Source organism: Sinocyclocheilus rhinocerous, unplaced genomic scaffold (genome assembly GCF_001515625.1).
Source record: "Sinocyclocheilus rhinocerous isolate Xijiao unplaced genomic scaffold, SAMN03320098_v1.1 scaffold3324, whole genome shotgun sequence".
In the NCBI taxonomy this organism is placed as follows: Eukaryota; Metazoa; Chordata; class Actinopteri; order Cypriniformes; family Cyprinidae; genus Sinocyclocheilus; species Sinocyclocheilus rhinocerous.
In genome coordinates this window covers 12,199-23,217 of record NW_015664138.1, presented here as the reverse complement: position 1 = coordinate 23,217, position 11,019 = coordinate 12,199, and the positions used below count along the sequence as shown (strand labels likewise).

The 11,019-nt window shown below is 35.9% G+C and overlaps 1 long non-coding RNA gene across 1 annotated transcript; it reads right to left on the bottom strand.

Moving 5' to 3' along the window:
- Positions 1-4,407: 4,407 nt before the first annotated feature.
- LOC107729637 (uncharacterized) lies at positions 4,408-5,424 on the bottom strand. The gene is made up of 3 exons (XR_001638605.1): positions 5,158-5,424; positions 4,950-5,059; positions 4,408-4,855 (listed from the first exon to the last, which is right to left on the bottom strand). It is a non-coding gene; the product is annotated as an uncharacterized LOC107729637 (long non-coding RNA).
- Between the last annotated feature and the right edge of the window lie 5,595 nt (positions 5,425-11,019).

Below are 11,019 nucleotides of genomic sequence, written 5' to 3'. Positions count from 1 at the left end.
TATTAAATTTATGACTTCTCTTTAACCCACTTCTCGCTGAGGTCAGCCATAACTTGCTCACATATTAATTACTTATCACTTAAAAAACGCTTTTATTCCACCGGTTAATTTATCTCTGCTTGAATTGCAATATATCCAGCTATGCTGAAAAAATAGTGGTTCTCAATTGGTGTTTAAGTTCTGAGCCCTTAGGAACGAAGAGCTGTAAATCTGATAAAATGTTAGGCAGAATAAAAGATATTAAATTTATGACTTCTCTTTAACCCACTTCTCGCTGAGGTCAGCCATAACTTGCTCACATATTAATTACTTATCACTTAAAAAACGCTTTTATTCCACCGGTTAATTTATCACTGCTTGAATTGCAATATATCCAGCTATGCTGAAAAAATCATTTCATACACATAATTAAGTCTAGTGGTTCTCAATTGGTGTTTAAGTTCTGACAGCAGAGAAAAAACAATGCTAAATGCAAATAATAAATGCAACTACACTGTAAAAAAAATTGAAGTTTTAAATAAAACAAGATTATTGGTGTTTTACAAAAAAATAAATACTATTTCAGTATTTCTACTAAATTTCATGTGAGTTACTTGCCATTTCTTCTTTGTAATTATTTGTGAAATTACTAGCAATTTCTGAGCGAACATTATTCTACACCATTTTTTTTTTCAGTGTAACAAAATAATTCTGCATGACTGAGATAAACAGACTAAATAAATAAACAGACTGTAAATAGACTGTCAGACAGTAATAAATAGACTGTCAGAGACTGTACATCCAATCAAATTGTACATTAATTTGGCACAAAATTATCTGTCACTTGGTAAAAGCTAGTCAAATTAGACAGATACCAACATAAAAGTATTCAAAACCAACTGAGAACCTCTGTGCTATAGTCAAGATTCAAGATCTTTTGTAAGTCTCTGTTGATAAAAGTGTCTGCTAAATGCATAAATGGAAACTCACATTTTTGTATTTGTCACATACACAGTTACTGTATATACAGGATGCAATTTAGTGAAATGTAAAGCTGGTCTGCTTAAATTGTATTAAATATATACAGTAAAATAGTAGGTAAAACGATAAAATTACTATTAAAACAGTATGAACATAAGAAATAATAATGAAAAAATAAGTAATAATAATAATAATAATAAAGTGATATGGCAACAAGTTATCAACTGTACAGAGAAAGCAAAAAGAAAACGACGTACAAAAATGAGAGCATGTTATGAGGCAGTAAAAATACAAAACGTAGTGTGCAGACTGAGTATGACTGAAAATACTGAGCATATTCAGGCAATTTGCAAGCCCCGGTTGTATAAACAGCGTTTATGATTATGGCTTTGATTATAATGTCACATCAGTATTGACAGTAATTAGGCAGGTCGTTATAAATGGTTCTCTCCGCTTCTGGAGGGATCGTGTGATCTACTTTCTGTCCTGTCACTCTGCCAAAACATATGTGACCTCAATGTTTCCAGCCTGCTGTCTATTTACGGCTCATTCACAGAGGCGTCAATAGTATTTAAATCCCATACAACAAAGGAAGATCAACAGAGTAAGTCCCTATCCGACTCATCTGACAACACTGATATGCCATTGACAAAATAGACATCATTCCAAATGAGGTTAACTGAGCAGTAAACGAATGACTAGTAAACAAGTAAAAGGCCCAGACATTCAGGCTGCTTTGAGTATCAAGATCTTGTCAACCTATACATATACATATACATATACATATACATATGCATATGCATATACATATACATATACATATACATATCAAGCGTAGTGTTAGTTCTGGCAGGCCACGTTAGTCAAGCTCCCATCAGCTGACTCTCAGCTGATCCCCATCAACCTATGGGAATACAACACCTATCTAAGCATTCATATATAAGGTCCCTCTGTATAATACATATACATATACATATACATATAAACCTTAAGCTGTAGTACAAAACAATATCTTACCAGAAACTTCTTGTGTTGGGTCTTTCCTTTTATACAGTACCATTTGAGCTCTGTAATATAAAATAAAATGAAATGAAGTTTGTACTGTAAATTTAGGCATGTATTTCTCTTTTGTATATTTCTATACATTATCAATTTCTCCTCCTAAACTGTATTCATTATAACTTGATTACTAATTCAATGGCAAGAAAACAAACAACGCAAATTACAGACCCACACTGTAAAAAAAATTCCGTAAAATTTTACGTAATTAGGTTTTACGGTTTACAGTTAAATACCGTAATTTCATTACCTGATATAATGTTAATATACCAACCTTATTGAAGTACTGAAATCTGTTTTGTACCTTTGTAATACACTGATAACCACCAAATGCAGGTGGTGATGAGAAAGTCACATGATGAACCAAAGCCCATCACAAGCAGCTTTTAAATAATAACATATATAGAAGGTGCACAGTGTCATTCACACAAACACTAAACACCATCATGGTAACGCACATGAAAATGAAATAATGCAATAAACTTTCATTTAACAACATTAGGTGTGACACACAAACAAAAGAAAAAACTAAGTTACCGTTAACAATTTAACAGGTTTTTACTGTAGCATTTTTACAGTCTTTTACCGTTAAATTCACGGTCATTTTTTACAGTGTAGTGTTTTTGTAAAATATTTGTAGTTTTCCATTGATTTTAGATTTAATTCATATCTGGGCGGGTTACACATCGATTATTGTTCCTCTTTGTTGGATATTGGGTAAAAGCTCCACACAGACACAGCACACAGTCCATTCCAGGCCGTACCAAGAGGCATTTTTGTGTTTTTGCATGACTGAAGTTCATATAAAAAGACTTTGTCTTATAATTTGCTTGGTTTGGATGGCGTCCACCAGCGAGGGGGTTTCATTTGGTGCTTTTGGTGTGACGGACTGAACCTTCGCTCACAAACCTCTTTCAATATGGTTCACATTTCTCAACCCATACTAAATGCACCATGAATCATCTGTAGTCATAATCATAGACTACAGGCTATTGATCTATATAAACACACTTGCATCCTCAGGGGCTTGATTTCTGTCACATTCACAAACTCAGACCACTGACAAAATGAATGCTGAAACCACAGACAATTGAAAGCGCTCGGCGGAAAACTCTAATTTCTCTTGCTCATGAATCTATGCAGCAGACTTCCATTTGCTAACCATTAAATAAGCCAGATTGAGATCATCTTCCAAACCGATGTCTGCCTGTCCTCCACTGAAGTTCAAACCACTCAGTTGTTGAGTTGAATGGATTTATAGCTGCTGCGTTTCAGGCTCATCAAAGGAAACGGGGGAAAAAGTGTCTTACGAGAAGTCAACACTTCTCACAAGCCATTTTACTGACACGTTTTATCTGACACGTTTCTGAATGAGACCGGATATTCAACGTGATTTCAAGTGGAACAATGAATTGTGCCCAAAAAGAGCAGGAACATGCATTGAGAAAGTAAATAGGGTCCATTTTGATGTCTGTTGACTTCAGCAGTCGCAATCATGCATGCAGAATTCCAACTGAAACAAGGAATGTTGACGTCGTTGACAGACACAGCAAATGTGTCATCAACATCATAAATCATTTTTGATGATGTTCATTCGGCCAACACAAACTCTTCAGTTCATGGGCCAAAACCTTCCAGTCCACGAGTGCTACGACACATCTTGGCGTTCATAACCTGCATGTCCCTTCACTTTTGCTAACCCAAAAGTCTTTAAGTTCAGAGGGGCCCTCGTGAAAAAAATAAATGCACTTAATAGTACTTAATGCACATTTGTAGTGTGCTTCAAATATTAAAGTCTGTTTTTAAAACACTGTACTTGCAGATAATGTAATATTAATTAAAAGGCCACTTAAGTGTACTTTAAGAGTTTCATGACTTGTTTCTTAACGCACTTAAGTACACTTTTAAAAAGTGAACTTTGTAATGTCAACTTTGAGTTTTTATTTTAAAAATCATTGTTTTAATAATCTGTTGTTGTGCTTTAATGATGTACACTGTTATTTTAGTATCATTGAGATTATAGTTTTATTATAGAGTATTATAAATGTATTAATATGTTGAATCAGTTTTTATTTTCAGTTTATTAAAATTTTTAGTTTAAGTAATTTTGTTCTGTTTTGTAATTTTTAGTATATATATATATATATATATACACACACTGATTTGGATGTTGACTAACATACTAAATCACATGTACAACACAATTATATATATTTATACTGTATAGTGTGTGTCAACCATCATTAGAAATTTATAATTAGTAATACATTTAAATAGCTTTATTAAAATAGAAATATATTTGAGTTTACTATAAATGTACATTCAGCAGTGCACTTCAACCATATTTCAAAGATGACAAAGCAATTATAAAATTACATAAAATGGGTCAGAAAAGCACTCTTAAGTTCCAGTAATTGCATTTAAACTATAATACACTTTCATTTACTTGCAACTAACATGCAATGAAGTGTCTGAAAACATAACATTCTGTTTGCACATAGGGTATTTTAATTTAAAGTATATTAGTTTTGTAATAAAGTATGCTAAGTGTACTTGTTTTCACAAGGGGGACTAAGTCTCTGTCCCCAATACCGTTTGTTTTTCCATCAGTGGTGGTTGCTTGCAGTTAGTGTTGGGCTGGGTTGAGGTGTTGAGCCCAGCTGTGTGCTCTGCAGACGGTGCCAGCGAGGGCCTGGACGTCCGCCTAGAACCACAGTCACTGACGGGCCTGCGCCTCCGTCAACCTGGAGCCCAGGACAAAGCACCTTTTCAGCACTCGCTCTCCTTCAGACTCACTTTTTTTCCCCCTCCGCTTTGGTCCAGTCATCTCCAGCAGCTTGGAAAAATGGAATTTACAATTATCATGATTTCCATTACAACTTTCATCCTGCACAGACTGATGGGTGAGGATGGCTGTGTTCAAGGCGTACCTTTTAGATCAGCATCACTTCTTAAAGAAATAGTTCACAGAATGAAAATGCAGTCATTATTTACATTGCTTAACCTTATGTCATTCCAAACATAGTTTTTTTCTTTCTTTCTGTGGAACACAAAGAGAAATTAAACTTAATGCATCTCATTTCTACACAAAGACAATTTACAGTGACCACATCTATCAAGTTTTCTATCAACTTATACCATAATATCTGCGGTTACTGTCACGGGGTTGTGGTTGTAGAGAGCGCGCACGACGAAGGAGTAGGAGTAAAGGAGGTTTTTTAATCAGCATCAACCACGTAAACCATTGAAAAATAACACTAATCCAAGACAAAAAAAACAACAGAAACTGAGGGCTTATGAAGACAGGAAACCTAAGGAGCAAACGAGATGATTAACACAACACAGGTGATCTAAATGAATGAAGATTAACTAATTACGAGAACAGGAAACAGGAATTAGACCAAATTGGGGCAAACAGAAACTAAACGGAACACACACATGACAGTTACAAGTAACACACACGTGACAGTTACAAGTAACACACATTACTTTTTATTATTTTTATTTTTTTATTATTTTTTTTTTATTTTCTCTATGACTCTATTTTAAGTTTTGAAGTATATAAATTTGTTTATTATATATATTTAAATTCATATTTATATATTATTTTATACTAATATTTTTCATTAGCTTTCATTTTAAGATTTTCAGTTTTAATTTTAGCTTAAGTTTCAGTAATTTTGTTCTGCTTTTGTCACTTTTATCGTTTTTTTATACATATATTTCTATATATCTTTCATTTATTTTTATTTCAGTTTTAGTTTTAGTAATTTCAGTTTTTCAACTTATTTTATTTCAGTTTGTCGCCAAGATCAACATATGATATAGTTGGCAAGTGTTTCAAATTACTTTTTTTCCATTTAATATTTATTTTTAATTCTTTTTCAGCTTTAAAGAAAAAACTTTTTTTTATATAGTTTTTAGTTAACACTGATTTGTAGCAGACAACTGTGAACTTTGGGTGTTGCCTTATTTAAAAAAATATTTGTGAACAATGTAACATTTTGGTGCATGAAACTTTTGATTGTTTATTGAAGTTTCTGTTTAAATAATAATAAAAGATAAAGAGTGAATAAAGGATGAGATTTTTTTTTTTAGCATGAATTACTCCTTAAAAGCCCTCTCTTTTAAAAAAAAAAAAAGAAAAAGTCAGTTACAGAACAAGTTACTGTATTTTTATTTTTTTTCCTACTCTGTTCGGCCAAGGGCACTTAAAAGAAAGTTAGGGGGTGACGATAGTTGGAAACTGAAATTAGCGTTTCTTGCCAGGACAAGATGGGAGAAGTTCTTGTCCTCACAGGTAGTCGGCATTGAGTCACAGCCAGGAAGAAAACTGATTTAATTACATTCTAACCCCAAGACAAGCACAGACATTCCTGAGCATTTGGAAGGGCAGCTCCTTCAACCTGCAGCCGGCAAGCTAATTATCCACACAATAGACACTGTGTCCAGGTAAATGACTTTAGATATTGAGAATTAGCTGAGGGAAAAATTGCAGGGAACGGGAGCGGGAAGGAGGTCATCCTTCTCTTATATGGTGTTGGATCAACCTTATGTTGTGGATTCTTTGGCTCGTCTGTTTTCCCGCTCAAATAAGCAGCTGTCTCTGATCTGCTAGCTACAGACTAATTAAGTCATGCTAAAACTGAAGCCGCCTTGCAGCCAGTAAATATCACTCAAAACATTCAAAAAAATAAAAAAAGCAAAAAAGTGGGGAATCAAATACCAGTTTTAAATTTAGAACGGTACAGTACAAAGTGATTTTCATGATTTATGGTTTTGGAAAGTTGGTACCGCAAAACAATTTGAAAACAAGACATGTTTACAAATCGTTTGTTTAGAGTTACCAGTGCTAATGTTCTTTAAACATTTGCATGAAAATGTTATTTAACATCATTCGTGGAATGGTTTAGTTCTAAAGCGTTAGTTGAACGTTCTTCTAACGGTTTTTAAATGTTACTAGTTTCAGACCGTTCAAGGAACATTTCCAAAGTATCTTTCCCATAAAGTTTGCATAATTATATAATGGAATGTGAAAAAAAAAGTTTAAATAGTTTAAAAACTGGACCATTTTGCATATTCAGAGAACATTCAGAAATAACGTTTTCATAACTTAATTGGAACATTAGCAAGATGTCCTTAGAATATATTTTTGTTAACTGGGTTTGACTCTTTGCATTCACAAACGAATGACTTTTCTGAGTCAGTTCTTTTTAACGAATGTTAAAAAGACTCACAAATTAGTTTTGAACTTAAGAATAGAGAGAGTGGTGCAGGTATAAACATAGTCATGAAACTGCACGGGGACATGAAGATTGAGGATCCAAGTGCAGTGTTTATTGAGGGGTAATCCAAAGGCATAATCCAGAAACAGGCAGAAGGTTTTATACATGTGCAATCAGTCCAAACAATAACAGGGCAAAACACAGGCAAAGGGTAATCCAAAAGACAGGCAGGGAAACAAAGCCAGGAACCAAGATGCGGGAGAACCAGGAAACAAGGCTTATGCTGCGTCTCAATGTGCCTACTTATACTACGCCCTTAAAGTATGTACTCTTTTGGTGAAGAAAAAGTGCACACTTTTGAGTGTGTAGTAAAAGAGTAGGCAAGCTTTGGGACATACTATCACGTCACACAATTGCGTCTTTAATGGACTCTCTGTCACATAGTTACAGGCACCTGGCCTGTCAATCATCTTGTCACAGTTAACATCCTCCACATTGCCTGCTCATATTTTATGCATAATGATGCATTTAAAAGTTAACGACCAAACGGATGTTTATAAAAGTTTACATTGCTGTTGCCGATGAAATATAACACAGATAACATTAAATAAATATTTTTTACCAGGTTAAATGTTGAATATTAGTAACTCAAACCCCTTTTTCTAAGCCTCTCTTCCTAACCGCGGGTCGCGCACATCCGCCATGTTTGTAGTTTTTTTTTTAACGCGTTTTATTCGTGTTTGTAGTTCTGGACAGAATCCTTCACCAAAGCGCAATGGATTGTGGGCAATATTAGCCATTAGAGTGTGCACGGATCAACACTTCAGAAATCGACCTCAAATAGTAGACCATCCGGGGACTTTTGGCATACTCTTTTCAACATACTACTTTGGGACACTTATTCTAATCTCACATACTATTTAGGATGGATAGTATGAACATTGAGACGCAGGGTTAGATTTGCACAACGGCTACAAGACTTAGCAATGAATGAGAACCGGGCTAACAAGACACAGGGGCAAACAATGAGTGCTGATGAGCGTGTGCAAAGGATTATGGGGAATGCAGTCCAGGAAAGTGTGGCAAAGGTATGGGATGGAGGGCCCTTTGGTGGCTATCAAGAGCACTACAACTTGTGATCGTGACACACACACACACACACACACACACATTTCTACACTATGTCTACTGTCAAAGAAAATAGTTTAGAATAAGACGATTGCTAAGAGGATAACTCTTATCACTAAGAGCGATAAATTCCTTACTGTTGATGCACAATTCTGGATTATTAATGTTCAAAGCATCACTTTCTACCTCAAGATATGAGGAAAACACCAGCAGGCCAATAGCATCAGAGCTCTGATGAACTGCTCATCTGCTCATTTTCAATTAAACCTCATTTATGAGGCTGCGCTTCTTTATGACTGTTTTTATTGGACGACTTTATGACAGAAGCTACACATCTGCTAACCCTCTTAAACTTCAGAGACTCTATTGACAACTTAAGCCCTGTGCAGATACACAAGCTTTAGTATCGAACTTGATCAGTTTTAATAAACCTTTGAGGTGAATCTGAGGATGAGCATGTACGTACCTCAACATAAAGCTTTCACATTTCTCTTGGGTAGAAGATCTCTGTACTAAAGGAAAACTATAAGCGGGGTGCAAATTATGAGCAATTGGGACAAGAACCTTTAGTGATTTGCTTTAAAAGTGCGTAATTTCTGTCACACCAAACAGAACTGCTAAATAATCATTGTTTTCAAACATACTCAGTGTGCACTTCCCTCATTGGTCAGGCAAACTGATAGTCCCGCCCCCAAATTCACCAAATGTAATGTTTTCATAAGGCCACAGAGATACAGTAGTAGTAGAATTCAGAAAAACTCATCGATATCGCCATACTTTCCCAAGTTGATTAATGGCAATACATTAAGGCAATTGTTTTACAACTGTATTACAAGTTTTCTGAAATGTTATGTTTAAATATGCAAATGTTGCATTGTCTTATTAAATATATGCACATTTCTAGCGCTACTGAAGTGGAGATTTCTGGCTCAGTTTGAGAAAAATACACACATCCTTTAAGATTATCCTAATGCACCAATTTAGGTTGTGTGAGACGAATCTCAGCAGACCATGCTTTGAAATGACCTCTAGAAATTTCCCTAAAGAAGCTGACTCCTCTGAAAGAGTTTGCAAAGCTATGAAAGCATCGGAAGCAGGCGTCCCGCTCGATGTGGTTTATGTTACTGATTAACTCTCTCCCAGCTTCCCCGGTGTGTTATCTGCGAGTGTGGGTCTGTCTCGCCCGCTCACGCCCGACTCATGTTGACATTCCAGAGGACTGGGCCTTGTGCAAACAGCCTCTGACAGATGGAGGCTACGAGAACCAGTAGATTGAGATGGCAGTCAGCGCTCTGATGGGCCTCCTCATGTATTTCAACAGCTCTGAGCTGAAGAACTTTATATGGCAGATGCTCATCGCAGTCTCTCGTTTAGGGGATCATACTAGATGCTGGAGAGCAGTAATGAGGTCTGAATGCTGCTGTCACTGAAGGCCATGACAGGTTTCAGTCACCATAGTTTTTATAATTTTTTCAGATGGGGAGAAGGTTTTGTTCTCCTGAGTGGCGCCATTGGACTGAATGGCTTTCAACCGTTTTAAACTGACAGCCATGAGAAGAACATTTTAAAAAAGAGAGAATGACCTGTAACCAACAGTATTTGTGAGGGAATGCTGGTTCCTACCAGTATAAAAAGTCATTTCATTAGTATCACAATTTTTCTGCAAAAAATCAGTGGGATCAAATGGAGACCAAATGGATGTTAGCACCTGCTTCTCAGATGTTTCTCCTAAGAAAACACCCCAGGAGTCTCATGTGTCTCAAGGTCTCAAACTGCTCACATACAGTATGCATATACAAAATAGCAAAGCTTGAAATTAATGTCATGGATCTCAATATGAACATTTATCAAATTCTACTTTTCTAAGGTAAAGACTAAAACTACCATGAGGATGTGAGTCTACAGCAGGGTTCCTCAATAGGGGCCCGTGAGAGAAAAATGTTTGGACCTTGCTAATTTCAAATAATGTGGCATGAAAATTCAAACGCAGCATCAGAAAGCTACTTTAACTTACATCGTGTCTACACCGGACGCGAGCGGCGCTGCGCGACACAATAAAATACAATAGAACTAGTTATAATCAGTGATGCTGTCTTGGATGCGGCGCGAGACGACAAATCCCAGACAGTAAACTGCTGACTCGTTCTATTTATAACCTACTGACACAACGTTCAAATAATTTGCAATGCTTTGTTGCGTCCAGTGAAGATATGATGTAACAGCAAAAACATGGCGAGTGTGTAAGAAAAGAAAAGTGTACATGGAAAATAGATGATTAAAATGTGAATGGACTGATCGAGCGGCGCTGCGCGGCACAATAAAATACAATAGAACTAGTTATAATCAGTGATGCTGTCTTGGATGCGGCGCGAGACGACAAATCCCAGACAGTAAACTGCTGACTCGTTCTATTTATAACCTACTGACACAACGTTCAAATAATTTGCAATGCTTTGTTGCGTCCAGTGAAGATATGATGTAACAGCAAAAACATGGCGAGTGTGTAAGAAAAGAAAAGTGTACATGGAAAATAGATGATTAAAATGTGAATGGACTGAACAGTTTTGAGTGAGTGAGTGAGTGACTGATTATCTTTGTTATGGAATACACGTGTTGGTTCGCAGTGAGTTCACAGTTTTAACGAACA